The sequence below is a fragment of the Ursus arctos genome, unplaced genomic scaffold (genome assembly GCF_023065955.2).
Source record: "Ursus arctos isolate Adak ecotype North America unplaced genomic scaffold, UrsArc2.0 scaffold_14, whole genome shotgun sequence".
NCBI lineage: Eukaryota > Metazoa > Chordata > Mammalia > Carnivora > Ursidae > Ursus > Ursus arctos.
In genome coordinates this window covers 52,384,602-52,398,737 of record NW_026622808.1, presented here as the reverse complement: position 1 = coordinate 52,398,737, position 14,136 = coordinate 52,384,602, and the positions used below count along the sequence as shown (strand labels likewise).

At 45.8% G+C, this 14,136-nt stretch overlaps 1 non-coding gene across 1 annotated transcript; it reads right to left on the bottom strand.

The window, feature by feature from the left end:
• Positions 1-7,383: 7,383 nt before the first annotated feature.
• TRNAQ-UUG (transfer RNA glutamine (anticodon UUG)) lies at positions 7,384-7,467 on the bottom strand. The gene has a single exon. It is a non-coding gene; the product is annotated as a tRNA-Gln (tRNA).
• Positions 7,468-14,136: the final 6,669 nt, after the last annotated feature.

Sequence of the window (14,136 nt, the reverse complement as noted above, 5' to 3'; positions counted from 1 at the left end):
CTAATGGGCAGAGACCAGGGATGCTGCTGAGCACCCTACAGTGAACAGGACAGCCCCCCCAAACCAAGACTTTTGTCCCCTGAAAATGTCAGTAGTGCTGATTTGCTGAACCCTCCTCCGGAGGAATGCACCCATGCCTGCCAAGGTGTGCTTTATAAAACGCTAATCCCCAGTAGCGCACACTCAGAAAGGATCTGAGCTTCTTTGGAAAGTGTTGCGTCGTGTGGCTCAATCTTGGGGATTCACAAATACACCCGAATGTATGAAAGGCCCCGAGAAGACCTGAAGTCAAACAATGAAAACATGAAGGAACTTTGTTATTTGAATCAACTAAGTCATTCCTAATGAGCTGGCCTCTGGGACCCGTTATTTGTGGAAGGCGTTGTGAAATCCTGAACGAGTCTCTCCTCTAGAAAGATGCACATGTCTGCTTTTTACTGAGTTTAATGAATCTGGCCTGTGGCCTCAGATAGCAGGGAGAAACGAGGGGTGGGGAACATCCCTAAATTCTCTATTCCCAGTAGATCTGGTGGTCAGTGATTGAACTGCTTTCTATCTCTCTCATGCAGATTGAGAGGAGATCTCAGTAGCACCATTGAGATGTTTTTAAGAGCAATGGTGTTCTCTTCTCCCATTACCCACAGGTTTTAGTTACAAATTGTTATGGGCTAAGTTGTGTCTCCCCTGTCCCCTCCCGCCTCCCCCCACCTCCAGTTCCTATGTAGAAGCCCTAACCCCCACTGTGACTATATTTGGACATAGAGCTCTAAGGAGGTAATTAAGGTTCAAGGAGGTCCTAGGGTGGGGCCCTAATCCCATAGGATTGGTGTCCTTCTGAGACGGAGAAGAGACACCAGAGATGTCTCTCTTTCTGCACGTGGGTATGGAGGAAAGGCCACGCGAGGACGCGGTGAGAAGGTGGTCACCTCCCGAAAACAGCCCTGCTGGCGCTTTGACCTTAGACTCCCAGCCTCCAGAACTATGAGAAAAGAAACACCTGTTGTGGGAGTCACCCTGTCTGTGGTTTTCGCTGTGGCAGCCTGAGCAGACTGAGACACGAATAAATAGTGAGGAAACTCTGTTGTAAGTTTAAATCCACAAAGGCGTGCATTTTTTAAGATGGGTGATTATTTTCATATTTGCATTTCAACTTTTGAATCTGTCTAATCAGGTTACAGATAGACACAAAGAAACATGATTAATTTGAACCGGCCCATGGCCCATCTCTGTTCTAGACCTTATTGGACACATTGAATAACTTGTTCAAGTTTACTTTTAGTTTTCTATGTGTGACAGAGGCTGCTGGTTGCCGTCCAATATCCATTCTCCCCTTCTGAGTAACGAAACCCCAGTTCTAGTTGAGGTGGCAATGTACCCAAAAAAGGGCATCATTTCAGTTTTACTTATAGTTAGGGGGTAGAGATGACGGTGACATGTTTGGGACTTTGGGGGAAGACTATCAAAAAGGTTGATACACTTGGAAGGTACACTCCTTGGTCTTTCTTTTCATCATGCACTGCTGGTCTGGAATACTCTGGTGGAAGCTGGGGCTCCAAGAGCCATCCTGGGCCCTAACATGACTCCAAGGACAGAAGCGACTCACTGTGAGTTTGGCAAAACCGAAAGATAGGAGCCTGCATGCCTGATAATAGCTTGGAGACACCATGGTAACACTAAATTATCTGAACCCGATTTCTCTTATTGATAAGTGAGAAAAAAAAATTCTACTTGTTTCTACTGTGATTTTGGGCACATATGCGTTTTCAGTTTTTAACATATACGGTTAATGATTTTCCCACTTTGCATTTAATACATATGTGTACACGCTCAATACAGATAGCCCTTGAATTAGAACATCTGTAGAGAACAATGTTCCCCTTTAGAAAAGCATGTACTTTCCCCTGAAGAGAATTTATTTGCAATGAATACCTTCCCACAAGAGGTATTTTGCTGCTGGCAGAGGGAATGAGTTCCTTCGAAAACGGTACAGGTTTTCTTCTGCTTACCTCATATACATTCCAAAATAAATGAGTATTTGAAAATTTAGTGCATGCCAAAGGATCGGTACCATATGCCCCTGTCCAGAATAAAGGGGTTCAGTGCCTTTCCTTATCTGAGTGTTGAATTGGGCTCCTCACCTCCTGGCCAGCCTCCTCCATTTAGGGGACCACCTGACCAGGACAAATCAGGTCTACGCGTAGCTGGCCTCTGGCCCATCACAGCAGAGCCTTACAAGCATCTGCACTCACAGAGACACATTTCCCCTCTTCTAGAAGATTTAAGTTATGGGGACTCCAAAGCTAAATGAAGGGTTAGGAGAAGGAAGGCAATGTGTCCTGCTAAATGAGAGCTTTGTCCTGCGCTCCCTTGGGACATAATCGATGAATTCAGGGTAAAGATGAGTATTACCTCGCTTTTAAGAGTTCTCCCTCCCTCCCTCCCTCCCTTCTGCTCATGTAGAATGACAGGGGTCAACATTTACTGTGCATTTATTCTAGTGTATGTGGTCCATATCCTCTACTCATTTTATCTGTAGGTGCCATTATTAATATCCCCAATTTGTAAAGGGGCAAAACAAGGCTTATTTTTCAAACATTATGGAAAGTGACATCTCTGAAGACCCTATTTCCAGACAAGGTCATATTCCTAAGCCCTGGGTGGACATGAGTTTGTAGGGGACACTCTTCAACTCACCCGAGTGCTCACATGTTTAAATATTGGGGCATGCTGTCTTCTATCAAAGCCATGCCCATGCAGTGTTTAGTTCTGATTATGAGTGTGTGTGTGTGTGTGTGTGCATGTGTGTGTATTCCCCGGGAGAAAAAGTTCATGTAGAATGTTTAATGTTTCTCTAAGCACAAATTCTCTCTTAAGAGACTAAGATGTATTCTCGTTAACAGGCGTGAGGACAAGCCCAGCCCATCTGGCTTTTACTGGGTGTCCCTGCTCCATCTATCAGAGCTGCCTGTGTCCAGAAGGCTGTTTTCATGCATTTTTATGGCTGCTGGAGACTCCATTAAAGGCACGTTCAATCAGCAACCTGACAGTGACAGAGCCCAGTTGCTCACCAATTCTCTCTCTTGAAATTTATAGAGATCATAAAAGACTCGTAGGAAATCCTTTGGCCTCGGCATTTGGGTTGCAAAGTGTCTCCTTTAGACGTCCAAGTGCCACGGAAGACCACTTAGACACTTGTTTTTTGTGTTTCCTGGGGTTAGGTTCCTACAGCCAGCCTTCCCACCCAGCCCCTGGGCCTCAGGCTTGAGAATGAGGGAGCCTCATTAGAAGGAACAAAAATTGTGCTTCTTCGCCTATTTTTTTCCCTTTTCTACTTTCCCACAGACTGTGAGCTCTAGCAGCAAGGCCCTGACTTTGCTGCAGTTTACATCATAGCCATCCCCCTATTTTACTGCATGGAAATAACCTGAGTTGGGCCATTTGCAATTGTGGCCCCCAAGCCAGGGGTGGGTCTGACACTCCTGGACAAATCGGATGGCTTTCTGGCACTTGTGTTGGAACTATTAAAAAGCTCCCTTTCCAGGGGACTGTGCTGGGCATTTTGCCTTCCTTAACTTTCCTCTCCTCTTGTCTGTATTCCAGGGGGCTGGCCCCTGCAGGCGACATTTCTCAGGCACCCTGGCCACCCTTCCCGCTGGGTCAGGCCAATTGAAGGCACTGGGGAAGACTCCCTAAAAGTAGGGAGAGGCCAGAGTAGTTCTCCCTCTCTCTCCCTGTCCTGGGCAGTGTGTCCAGCAGCAGCTGCAGCTCCTCTGTGCCTCTGGTCCCCATCAGGCTGGTCCCCAGCTCCTGGGCTCCAGTTATATCATCCTGGTCTCTTTGTCTCTCTGATAGAAGGGAGGCGGGGACTTCCTACTGTGGCTAAGGTCCAGATTTGTCAACATCCCTGGGTTGTCTTCTCAGCAACTCCATCACCACTGTAACCAATTCCCTGCATTAAATTTTCTCCAATATAAATATCCAAAATGGTTTCTGTTTTTAAGTGTGATGTAAGAGAGAAGTAATCTGAAACTGCAGCAGGCCACCACATGGGAAGAGTTAGACTGAGAATGACACTAATAGGGAGAAAAGCAGGGTTCAGAGGAGAAAAATAGAGGAAGAAAGACTGAGTCCTAATGATGTGTGAGCTCCTGGATACAGCTGTGCCTGAAGCCCTTGGGCTTTCATTTATGTTAACCAATAAATTTTACTTTTTTCCCACTTTTTTTCCTTGATCCACTTTTAGTTGGGTTTATGTCACTGCAGTTGGGGGTCCTGTCATAGCAATATTGAATGTAGTGACATGCCCATTAAACATTGTTTTTTGTTTTATTTTGGTTTTGTTTTCAGCAAAAGGACTGCTTTTCAAAGCTTATTTGTTGGCAACAGATACCTCATGACAGATATGTTTTTTGGAAAATTTTCCAAGATTCTCTTGTTAGCCAAATGTGAGGTTAATATTCACTCAGAATTCCCAAAGACTTGAACAAATGAATTGTTTAATCATTCTGAGCTGTACTGTTTTTCTTTAAAACATCTGATTTAGAAAAATCTATGTGTACATCATTGATATATACATGATACAACTAGTCAAATTGAATATTTAATGTACTGAGTCCATGTTAATGGTTCTTTAATCAAGTTGGAAAATGCGAAAGAAAAAAACCCACATATAAAAGGTAGACAGGAATAGTATTCAGCAATCAAAAGGAATGAACTGCTGTCATGCTGGATACCTTCGATTTGACTCTGCAGATGAATCTCAGACCCATTTCACCGAGTGAAAGAAGCCAGACACAAAAGCAGACATGTGGTGTCATTCTATGTCTATGAAACTCTAAACAACACAAATCTAGTCTGTAATGACAGAAAGCAGATCAGCGGTTACCTTCAGACAGGAGTAGGGGAAATTATATGAGACACAAAAGAACTTTTGGGGATACATAAATGTTCCATGTCTTAATCGTGGTCATGGTGACACAGGGGTATAAATAGTCATACTCATTAAAATATACAACTACAATAGGTGCATTTTATAGTATGTAAACTACACCTCAATAAACTTGATATTGTAAAAAAAAAATTAACGTGGACATTCAATATAATAGTACTACTCCTGAATGAAACACTAGTATTAAATCCACAGTATTTCCATGTATTAAATTTCCAGTATTAAATTCATGTATTTCCATGATTGGTGCATTAGAACAGAGGGAATAAGCCACGTAAAACAAAGCCACTATGGCCCAGAGGGTGAGTGTTGCATTCAATGGGGAGAAGGCATGGTCAGGCCAAGGAAGGCAGGGGCCCTGAGAGTTCTTTTTGGGGCTTTCTCAGCTGGTACTTCCATTCCATTTCAAAAGCCTCTTCAAAACCAGGCGGGAGCCTCTGATAATACCTCTAGGGTCCATGGGTTTAAAGTGGAATTGTGCAAAAGCCAGGCAAGGACAGGGGTGTATGTGTGGGGAAAATCCACATTCCCAGAAGGCGGCTGGTGGATGGGGCCCTGTGAGCTTGAGTGAGGACAGGGGACCAAGGCAACTGACCACATCCATATGATTTTCTGGACCAGATGTCCTCACCGCCAAAAGTCCTGGAAATTCTTTGGTAGTCAAGTGCATGACAACACAGTGGACTTTGTGCCGTTCACTGGATGGGCTGGGAGTCACTACAAGAGCATTAAAAGAACACTAACCAACGTTGACCTCTGTCCTGATGGAGAGAGGCATTTGGTTACAGTACAATTTTGGCACGAGTCACTGAGCCTGATGTAACCACCGGAGGAAAATTCAAATAGTCCCTAAGGCATGCGCCAGGATAAGCAAGGTTGTGCAGCTGTTATTGGTGTTGAGGGGGATGAGAAAGAGTCTAGAGTATGAGATTGAGGTGTTGAGGAGGGACCCCTAGATTATGGCCTGAGGGGAGACAGGGCCAGAGGGCTCTGCACTCTGCCCCTTTGTACCTTCTCTGCCTCCCACCTTTCTCCTCTTTCTCCTTGACTCGGCTAGGTAATGTTGGTTATCTATTCCTGCATACCAAACTGCCCCAAATTTAGCAGCTTACAAACAACGCATGTTTATTTTGTCGTAGTTTCTGTGAGTTAGGGGTCTGGGCATGGTTTAGCTGGACCTTCCAGCTCAGGGTCTCACTATAATAAAGGAGTTGGCTCAGGGTCTGTGATCCTATCTGAAGGCTCACCTGGGGCAGGACCCACCTCTAAGTCACTCAGTGGTTTTTGGTAAGATCCCTTGTGGGCTATTGTACTGAGGGCCTCAGCTCCTCACTGGCTGTCGGCCAGAGGCTGCCCTGGGTTCCCTGCCAGGCGGTCCTCTCCAGCAGGGCAGGCATGTCAGAAGAGTTAGACTGTGCCAGACAGAAATGACAGCCTTTTATCACCTTTCAGAAATGACATCCCATCACATCTGGTGTGTTCTATTTGTTAGAAGCAGTCCCTAGGGTCACACTCAAGAGGCAGAGATGACACAAGGGCGTGTATAACCAGAAGTCATCAGGAGCCATTGTGGAAGGCTTCGTACCACGGGCGACAAACATTTATGAGTCCCTATTCTGTGCCAGGTTTTGGATCAAATGATAAGATTTGCAAGAGAGTTTCTGGCCTCAGGGTTGTTCCATTCTAGGTAAAGAACTGAGCAAGCGAACCAGCACCTGAGACACAGGGTAAGTTTACTGATACAAGTGTGCAGCAGAGCACGGCAGAGAGAGCTCTGGCTCTGGACCGGGATTATACCCTTCATCACCACGGGACACTGGCCAGCACATCTCTTGTTGAGGCCTCAAGCACTGCTGATAATACCATTTGTTTATTGCCTAGAGTCAAAATAGAAGGCAATACTAAATTTCAGGCAAATGTTGATGGAAAGGAAGATGCAATTTTTATTCCCATCCAGCTTCACGGACCTGAATCCTGTCCACAGAGCATGGGCACCATCCAGAGCGGTATGAACTTTCCACTCCACTGGACGGATGGGTGGCTCTTCTCCCTCGACTCCTCTCTGGACTGTCCTCAGTGACCTTCACAGAGAGGGGAAGAGTAGGCCAGAGGGTCAGAGAGGTATGGACTGACTCATGGTTCAACTGTTTTGTGGCTCTGTGACCTTGGGTAAGTCACTTTACCTCTCTGCGCTTTGGGTTCCTCAGATGTGTTCAGGGTGGATATGTGGACATAGAGGCTTTGAAGGACTAGAACGCCTTGTGTCAAGACCCTAGTACACAGGGAATGGTGAGTTACAATTTTTTTTTTATTATTACTCATCATCTGAATTCTTTTAAAAAAATTCTATTTATTTATTTGAGAGAGAGTGAGAGAGAGAGAGTAGAGAGAGTACGTAGACGGAGAGGGAGAAGCAGACTCCCCGCTGAGCTGAGAGCCTGAGGTGGGGTTCGATCCCAGGACCCCGATATCATGACCTGAGCCAAAGACAGACGCTTAACCGACTGAGCCACCCAGGCGCCCCCACCATCTGAATTCTTTGTATCCAATTTTCAAGAACTGAATTAATTCATATTTCCTCTGTGAGAGCATCCCAGACCAATCCAACACACAGCTCAGCTCCTTCCTTTTAGAATCCCTCTTTGTAAATCTAGATTGGCACTGGATGCCAACTTGCGAGTGTAATTATATGTTTATTTTAATGTGCTGGCAAAAACAAAATAGTTGCCACCATTTTCTGAGAGCTTAAAAATATCCAGAGAAGGTACCAGGAGTTTTGCATACTTTACCCCATTTAAACTTGCTTTCTTTTTTTCCTTACAGTAACTGTATAAAGCAGGTACTGACATTATCTCATTTTGTAAGCAAGGAAACCGCGGCCCAGATAGGTAAAGTGACCTGCCCAAGTTTGCAAAACTAGTTGGTGGCAAAGTCAGGAAAGTGTGACTGTGGGGTTGCTGACAACAGGAGCCATGAATTCTTTCTAATTTATTTTTGTTGTATTGTTGTTGTTTCTCGTCAGCATATAGCACAGTTCCTGACACATAGGAGGCCAACAGTCTGTGCCCAGACACTGGGAAACATATAGGAGAGAGAGAATAGGACAGTGTGGCATGGTGGAGAAGGTTCTAGAATGAGGAGAGAGCCCTGGTTATCATTCCCAATCTAAGATTATCTATGGGGTCGTCCTGGGGGCAAAGTGGTGTGTTGCTTTGTTCCTTTGGAAAAAGGTCCACAGCTTCTGTGAGTATGAAGTTAAGCACCTGGGCCCTGGAGTTAGCAGCCTGGATTCCAGTCCCCAGCTCTTTCACCTTCTTACGTGACATTGGACAGACTCAAGTTAAACCTCAGTTTCCTATGGTGTCAAATGGGTAGAACACTCTCCCTACGTCCAGAGATGCTGGGAGAATAAAATGAGATCACGCATGGCCAGTGGTCGCCCAGTACTGAATATTCTACGGCGCTCTATAGCCTGGCACAAACGATGTGCCATAAAGTGGCCTGTTGTGAGCCTGCCAGGGTGGCTTGCGATGACTGGGAGGACTATTATAATGGAGGCAGTGATTCTGTCCTGGCCGTTTGGTGGCGAGCCAGACGTGAGAGACGTCATCAGGGATGATTAGTGCACTTGGCACAGAGGGCGGAGGTGAGGCTCTGTGGCCCGGCTCCTCCGAGCTGGACATCACAGCCCCTGGGGCCTCTTCAAACCAGTGGGTCGCCGGCTCCACGGCTGAGATTACTTCCTCTAAAACCACAAGAGTAGGCTGGAAAATAAGAGTTGCAGTCAATTAGCTTTTTGTTATGTCTACGTGGTATGTGGCAGCCAGTGTGATTTTTTTTCTCATAGATTTGACCACATAAAATAATTTAGGGGAGGAAGGTATCTTGGAGGCATAGGCCACAAGGACGGGAGAGCATAGCTGATGTGCGCGCGTGCGTGCGTGCGTGTGTGTGTGTGTGTGTGTGTGGCAGACTTCCGTATTAGACCAATGTGACTCCACCAGTACCAGCTGGGGGTTTGGGGGCGTTACTTACCAATGCTGGACTTCAGTTTCTTCATTTGGAAAATATGGGATGCTGGTTCTTACTTCCCTGGCTTGAGAGATTGTGTATACAACTGAGTCATACTGAACTATCAATAAATGAGAGCTCTTAATATTGTAGGTAACAATAGTACTAAATGACAGAGTTTCCTCTTGGGGATATATTGCGCATTGTGGAAAGGAATTCACCTCCCAGTTCACCAATGTCATAGGCACAGTCCAACAGCAGGAACGGAAGATACTTTCACGATGTAGCACGTTCTGCTGTAAAAGATAGATCTTGGCTCTTCATCTGACCAGCATTGTTATTAAAATTATAAGGTTGGTGATGCAAACCACCTGATTAATCTCTTGCTATGAAAAGGTTCAAATAATATAATCCGTGCATGAAGATGTTTGAAATGGTATCATTTTATCATCCAAATTAGCCTTGCATGAGTTCCTTGCAGAAACCCAAAGAAAAAAGATCCATTTATTCATGCCAGAGAGGCCGGCAGGAACATTAGCAATGTGTCTAAATGTCGAACAAAGCTCCATTGTGAATGGGACACAGTATGGACGATAAATAAACGTTATCCAAATCTCATAAAAACCATAAAGGTAACTGGCAGAAATACTGAAATGGCCATTCACTCATAAATAAATATACGGCCGTCTTAAACATCCTGGCATATCCTGTTTAGTTGATTCATGGCCATTCACCGAAGACAAGGATTCCTGCCTTGGAAGATTTAACACCCTGCGCTGTATGTCACTGTCTTGTTAACAGTTCTTGAGGTGGGATGAGCTCTGGTTAACTGGCCTTGCTGACACCGTGCTTCGTTAGAGGATGGCCTAACGATGCCTGGACCATTTGAAAACGAGCCCCCTCTCTGTGTGCTCGCTCATTCTCCTGAGAAAACCTCCTTGCCATCGGGAAGAAAATGCCCAGCAAAGCAATACCTAGAAAGTGCAGAAATCATGCTTTGGAAACGGCCCTTCAATCCTGGATGCCATAGCTAATTGCATTGCTTCATCCAGATTTTGTGAGCACTTGGCAACTCAACGATCCATCTTGGTTTCCTCCTTACTGTGTCTCTCTGGCTGCTTGTTCACCCTCCACAGCTAGGCCACTCCAGAGGGCAAATGTTTATGGTTTGGTAAATAGGTTCCCATTTGCATGACATCTCTGATGGATTGGTGGTATCTGCTGGAGAGCTGTGCGGGGAAGGATTCTGCTGCCTTGTCTCGGCTTAGTGGGGAAGAGTGATGTGATTGATTAATGATGTCTGCCACAGGTGTAGAACTGGAGAGTAGTGGGGTGCCTGCCATCTATTCACAATCTGGGCCAGTGAGGTAATCTGGCAATGCATTTCAGATATGACGGGAGAGTATGGCCTGATCTGCCAGCCAACCTCGGGTTTTTTGTTTGTTTGTTTCCTATTCCCGTAGTCCAGTATGCAGGGTAGAGATTGAGGTGGTTGCGGGATTTGCGGTTATGTAAGTGTCCTCATAAGCATTAGATGGCGGTGTGATCCCCTCTTCTCGCCTGTGGTACAACACAGCTTCAGCTACCAGGTCCACAGTGGCTCCTACTCTGAAATCTCAGGCTTGCTTTCCTAGCTTGTTTCCAGTGCAAATTTATACAATGGCCGGTGAGGAGCAGGAGATGGTGAGGTCAATTTCAGGAATTTAAACAGAGCACTGACTTTGAAGATACCCAAAGGTATGGTTCCAGATATGGAAGAGCAGTGGGGGATGAGTGGGGAAGGAGCTACTGTGATGCCAGGCACTTTACTCATTATTTCATTTGCCCTCTTTAAGGACTCTGTGACATAATGAGGTTTCATCAGTCCCCATTTTCCAGGCATAGAAACAGTAGCTCAGAGAGGTTGAGTGACTTCTCTGCATCACACAGCAGGTAGCATTTGCTGGAGCTGGGAGTCACACCGAGGTCTGTGGGTCTCTCCTTTCGGAGTTACCCAGTGCTAAAAGAACCTTCAGGATTCCAGTCTCTAGGGAATGGTGGCCAAGGACATCCAAAGCCCTGAAGCTAGAGAATTCAGTAGTGGGTAACTTCTTGCCCTACCCAGCCCCTTCATCTCCCCAACCCTGGCCCTGCACAGACACTGGTCCATCCTGCCTCTCTCAGGAGTGTACATCCGTCTCCCTTGCTGCTTTCTGGAGGGACTGCTTTCCAGGGTATGGTACCATGTTATGGAAAAGGCACCATTTTAGAACTCTAATAAATAGCTATTCCATTCAGTCAGCCAAATTGGGGAAGAATCACTCCAAGAATATCTGCTCCCTGCTGAGCTGATTTGAGTTCGACCGACTCTCTTGCCTCGTGGAAACCAGGCTGAGGGAAGGGAGGAGTTGCCGAGCAAGCAGAGAAGTCTCCGTCTAAAGAGGCCTCAGGGATTAAATTAGTCACTTCTGAGGTCTGCTGTCGGACGAGTGATAGAATTTCATCTGCTTGTCACTGGCGCTAGCAGAACATGATGTGCTAGATATCTTCCTGCTGTTCCCCTGCAGAGAGAAGAAGAGAATAGAAGATTCCTCGTTCATACCCTTAGGAGACTGGGGAGGGCAGGGGCAGCCCTCGAGCGGCTCTTTCCTTTCTTCTGGAGTTGTGGCATGCCGTCTAAGTGCTGTCAGTAAGTTCTCCAACAAAGGCGTTGGGACTCCCCAGCTTGCTGTCCTTGGAGAAAGGAGAATGACACCGACTGCTCCCACCCCATACCTTTGTGTGAGGGAAGAAAGGCTCTCTACTACAACAAATAACCCCCGTCTCAGTACCTTTGATGTAAAAAAGCCTTACTTCTCGCCCAGCTCCCAGTCCAGTGCTAGTCAGCATGGTGCTGGGAAGTGGGGCTCTGCTCCACTCAGTCACTCAGGGACCCAGCCTTCTTCTACCCTTGCTTCTACCACCCCTTAGGGTCTCAGAGTCTTTCTATGAACTCTCTAGAACAATGGAAGAAAGCATGAAGAATCACACGGGGGAATCTATCAGGGGCTAGGCCTAGAGGCGGTGTCCATCACTGCTACCCATGTCCCACAGACTAGATGTCAGTCACATGGTCCCATCTCTCTGCAGGAGATACTGGGCAATGGGGTCTAGCTGTGACCCAAGAGGAAAAGGAAATGGAATTTGGCAAAGTCCTAATATTGCTGTTCAATTTCCCTTGAAAATGGCCAAATCCCTATGTCAAAGGTACAAACAAATCAACAACAAAAGGAATAACACCAACACCGATATATTTCTTATATTTATTATTTATATACAGTTTCATTTTTGAATAGGGGAATTTTCCAACTCTAGAAGGTAAGTCATTGCTTCTCGAAGTAAGGTATGCATTCAGTCTCCTGAAGGTATGTGGGGGGTGCCTTGGGGCACATTTACCCCCCCAGGCAACGCAAGGTGTCGTGTGGGTGTAGCACTTTTACCTGGAATTTCAAGGGGATTAAAGTTGTTGAATTTTGGCTTTCTTCAAAGGTTCAGGCACACGTGTACCCAAGGGAGGGCAGGAGTTTCTACTGTTCCTCAGGTTAGCAGTGTTACATGTTGAGGTCTCCCCTTGTGGCCCCGGGGGTTGTTCCTGCTCTGTTCTTACACTTAGAGGAGGTCTAGGACACCACTTGTGAAACATTTGACTCCAGATGTGTTTTTACCATCTCTTCCTCCATTGTAAGCCACAGGCATTCCAAACCCAATGGGGGAGGGGAGCTGGGAGTTTACCCAGATCTGATGATGCTAGCAATGTTTCCTGAACCAACTATGAGTCAGACACAGTGCTAAGGACTTGCATGTATTCTGTTTCTCTGTTGCTGAACTGCAAACTACCCTAAACCTTTGTGGCTAAAGCAACCATTTTATCACCTTGTGATTTCGTGGGCCAGAAATTCAGGTGGGGCTCAGCTAGACAATTGTTATGCTCTTTCAACCAAGGTCACTTGGTGGCATTGAGCTGATAGGCTAGTCTGATGGCTTCATGATGGTTTTACTCAAATGTCTGTCACTTTGGCACAGACGGCTGCAAGACTGGGCTCAGCCAAACCCTTCTCTGGCTTAAGTGGGAGCTCAAGGCTCCAAGAGCAAGTGCCCTAAGGCGGTTGGGCAGAGCCGCAAGGCTTCCTATCATCTAGCCTCAGAAGTCCTGAAACATTACTTCAGCCACATTTTATTGGTCAAATAGGTCACTAAAGCCACCCAGATTCAAGGGAAGGGAATTAGACTCGTTCTCAGAGAATTCGTGTAAAGAATTTGCGGTCATCTTTCATCTGCCACTCTATGGATCGTCTCATTTGCTCTTCACAGCATGACTTTTATTTCCACTTTGCAGTTCAATAAACTTGATTTACTTGGTCACTGATGCACAGTGCCTAATAACCCACATACTATCTAAATAGAGTTACTACTTTCAAAAGCTTAATCTAAATGACCACTGAATAGAAGGGCCCACTTATAGAAAAAAGTTCCTTAATCTGCTAAGCAACTTAGAATTTAAGATGATGGTACTAGCACTTAGGAAAGCCAACTTCTTGAATACTGGGTGTGTGCCGCTTAGCTTTAATCCTCATAGCAGTATTATGTTAGTGTGGTAACTTGTATTATTATTCAAACCAGTGGCCCCTCCTCCATGTGGGAGGATTATGTCTCTCGCCCTATGGTGTCAGTCTTGGCCGGGTGACAAGTTTGGGGCTCTGAAGCATGAACAGAAGTGATGTGGGCCACTTCCAAGCAAAAGCATTCGCAAACATGATGTGGTTCTGCCAGGATCTCTTTCCCTCCACCACAAGGTCGGCTGTACCCTAAATACAGGCTGCTGGGTCAGCCTGCATCATGGAATGAAGATCACATGGAACCAGGCCACAGCCAGCCCACAGTGGACATGGGACTCAAGCAAGCAATTAACTTTTGTTGTGACAAGACACTGAGATTTAGGGATTGTTACTGTAGCATAGCTTAGCCTAAGCTGACTAGTACATTAGTTTTCCCATTTTATAGATGTTAAGTATGGAATATGTAAATAACTTGCCCAAAGTCAAGTACTTAACTAACCTTAGACTCTATATTTTTTTCTATTTGTTTTGTTTTAAAGATTTTATTTATTTGAGTGAGAGCACAAGTGGGGGGGGGGTGCAGAGAGAGAGGGAGACGGAGAG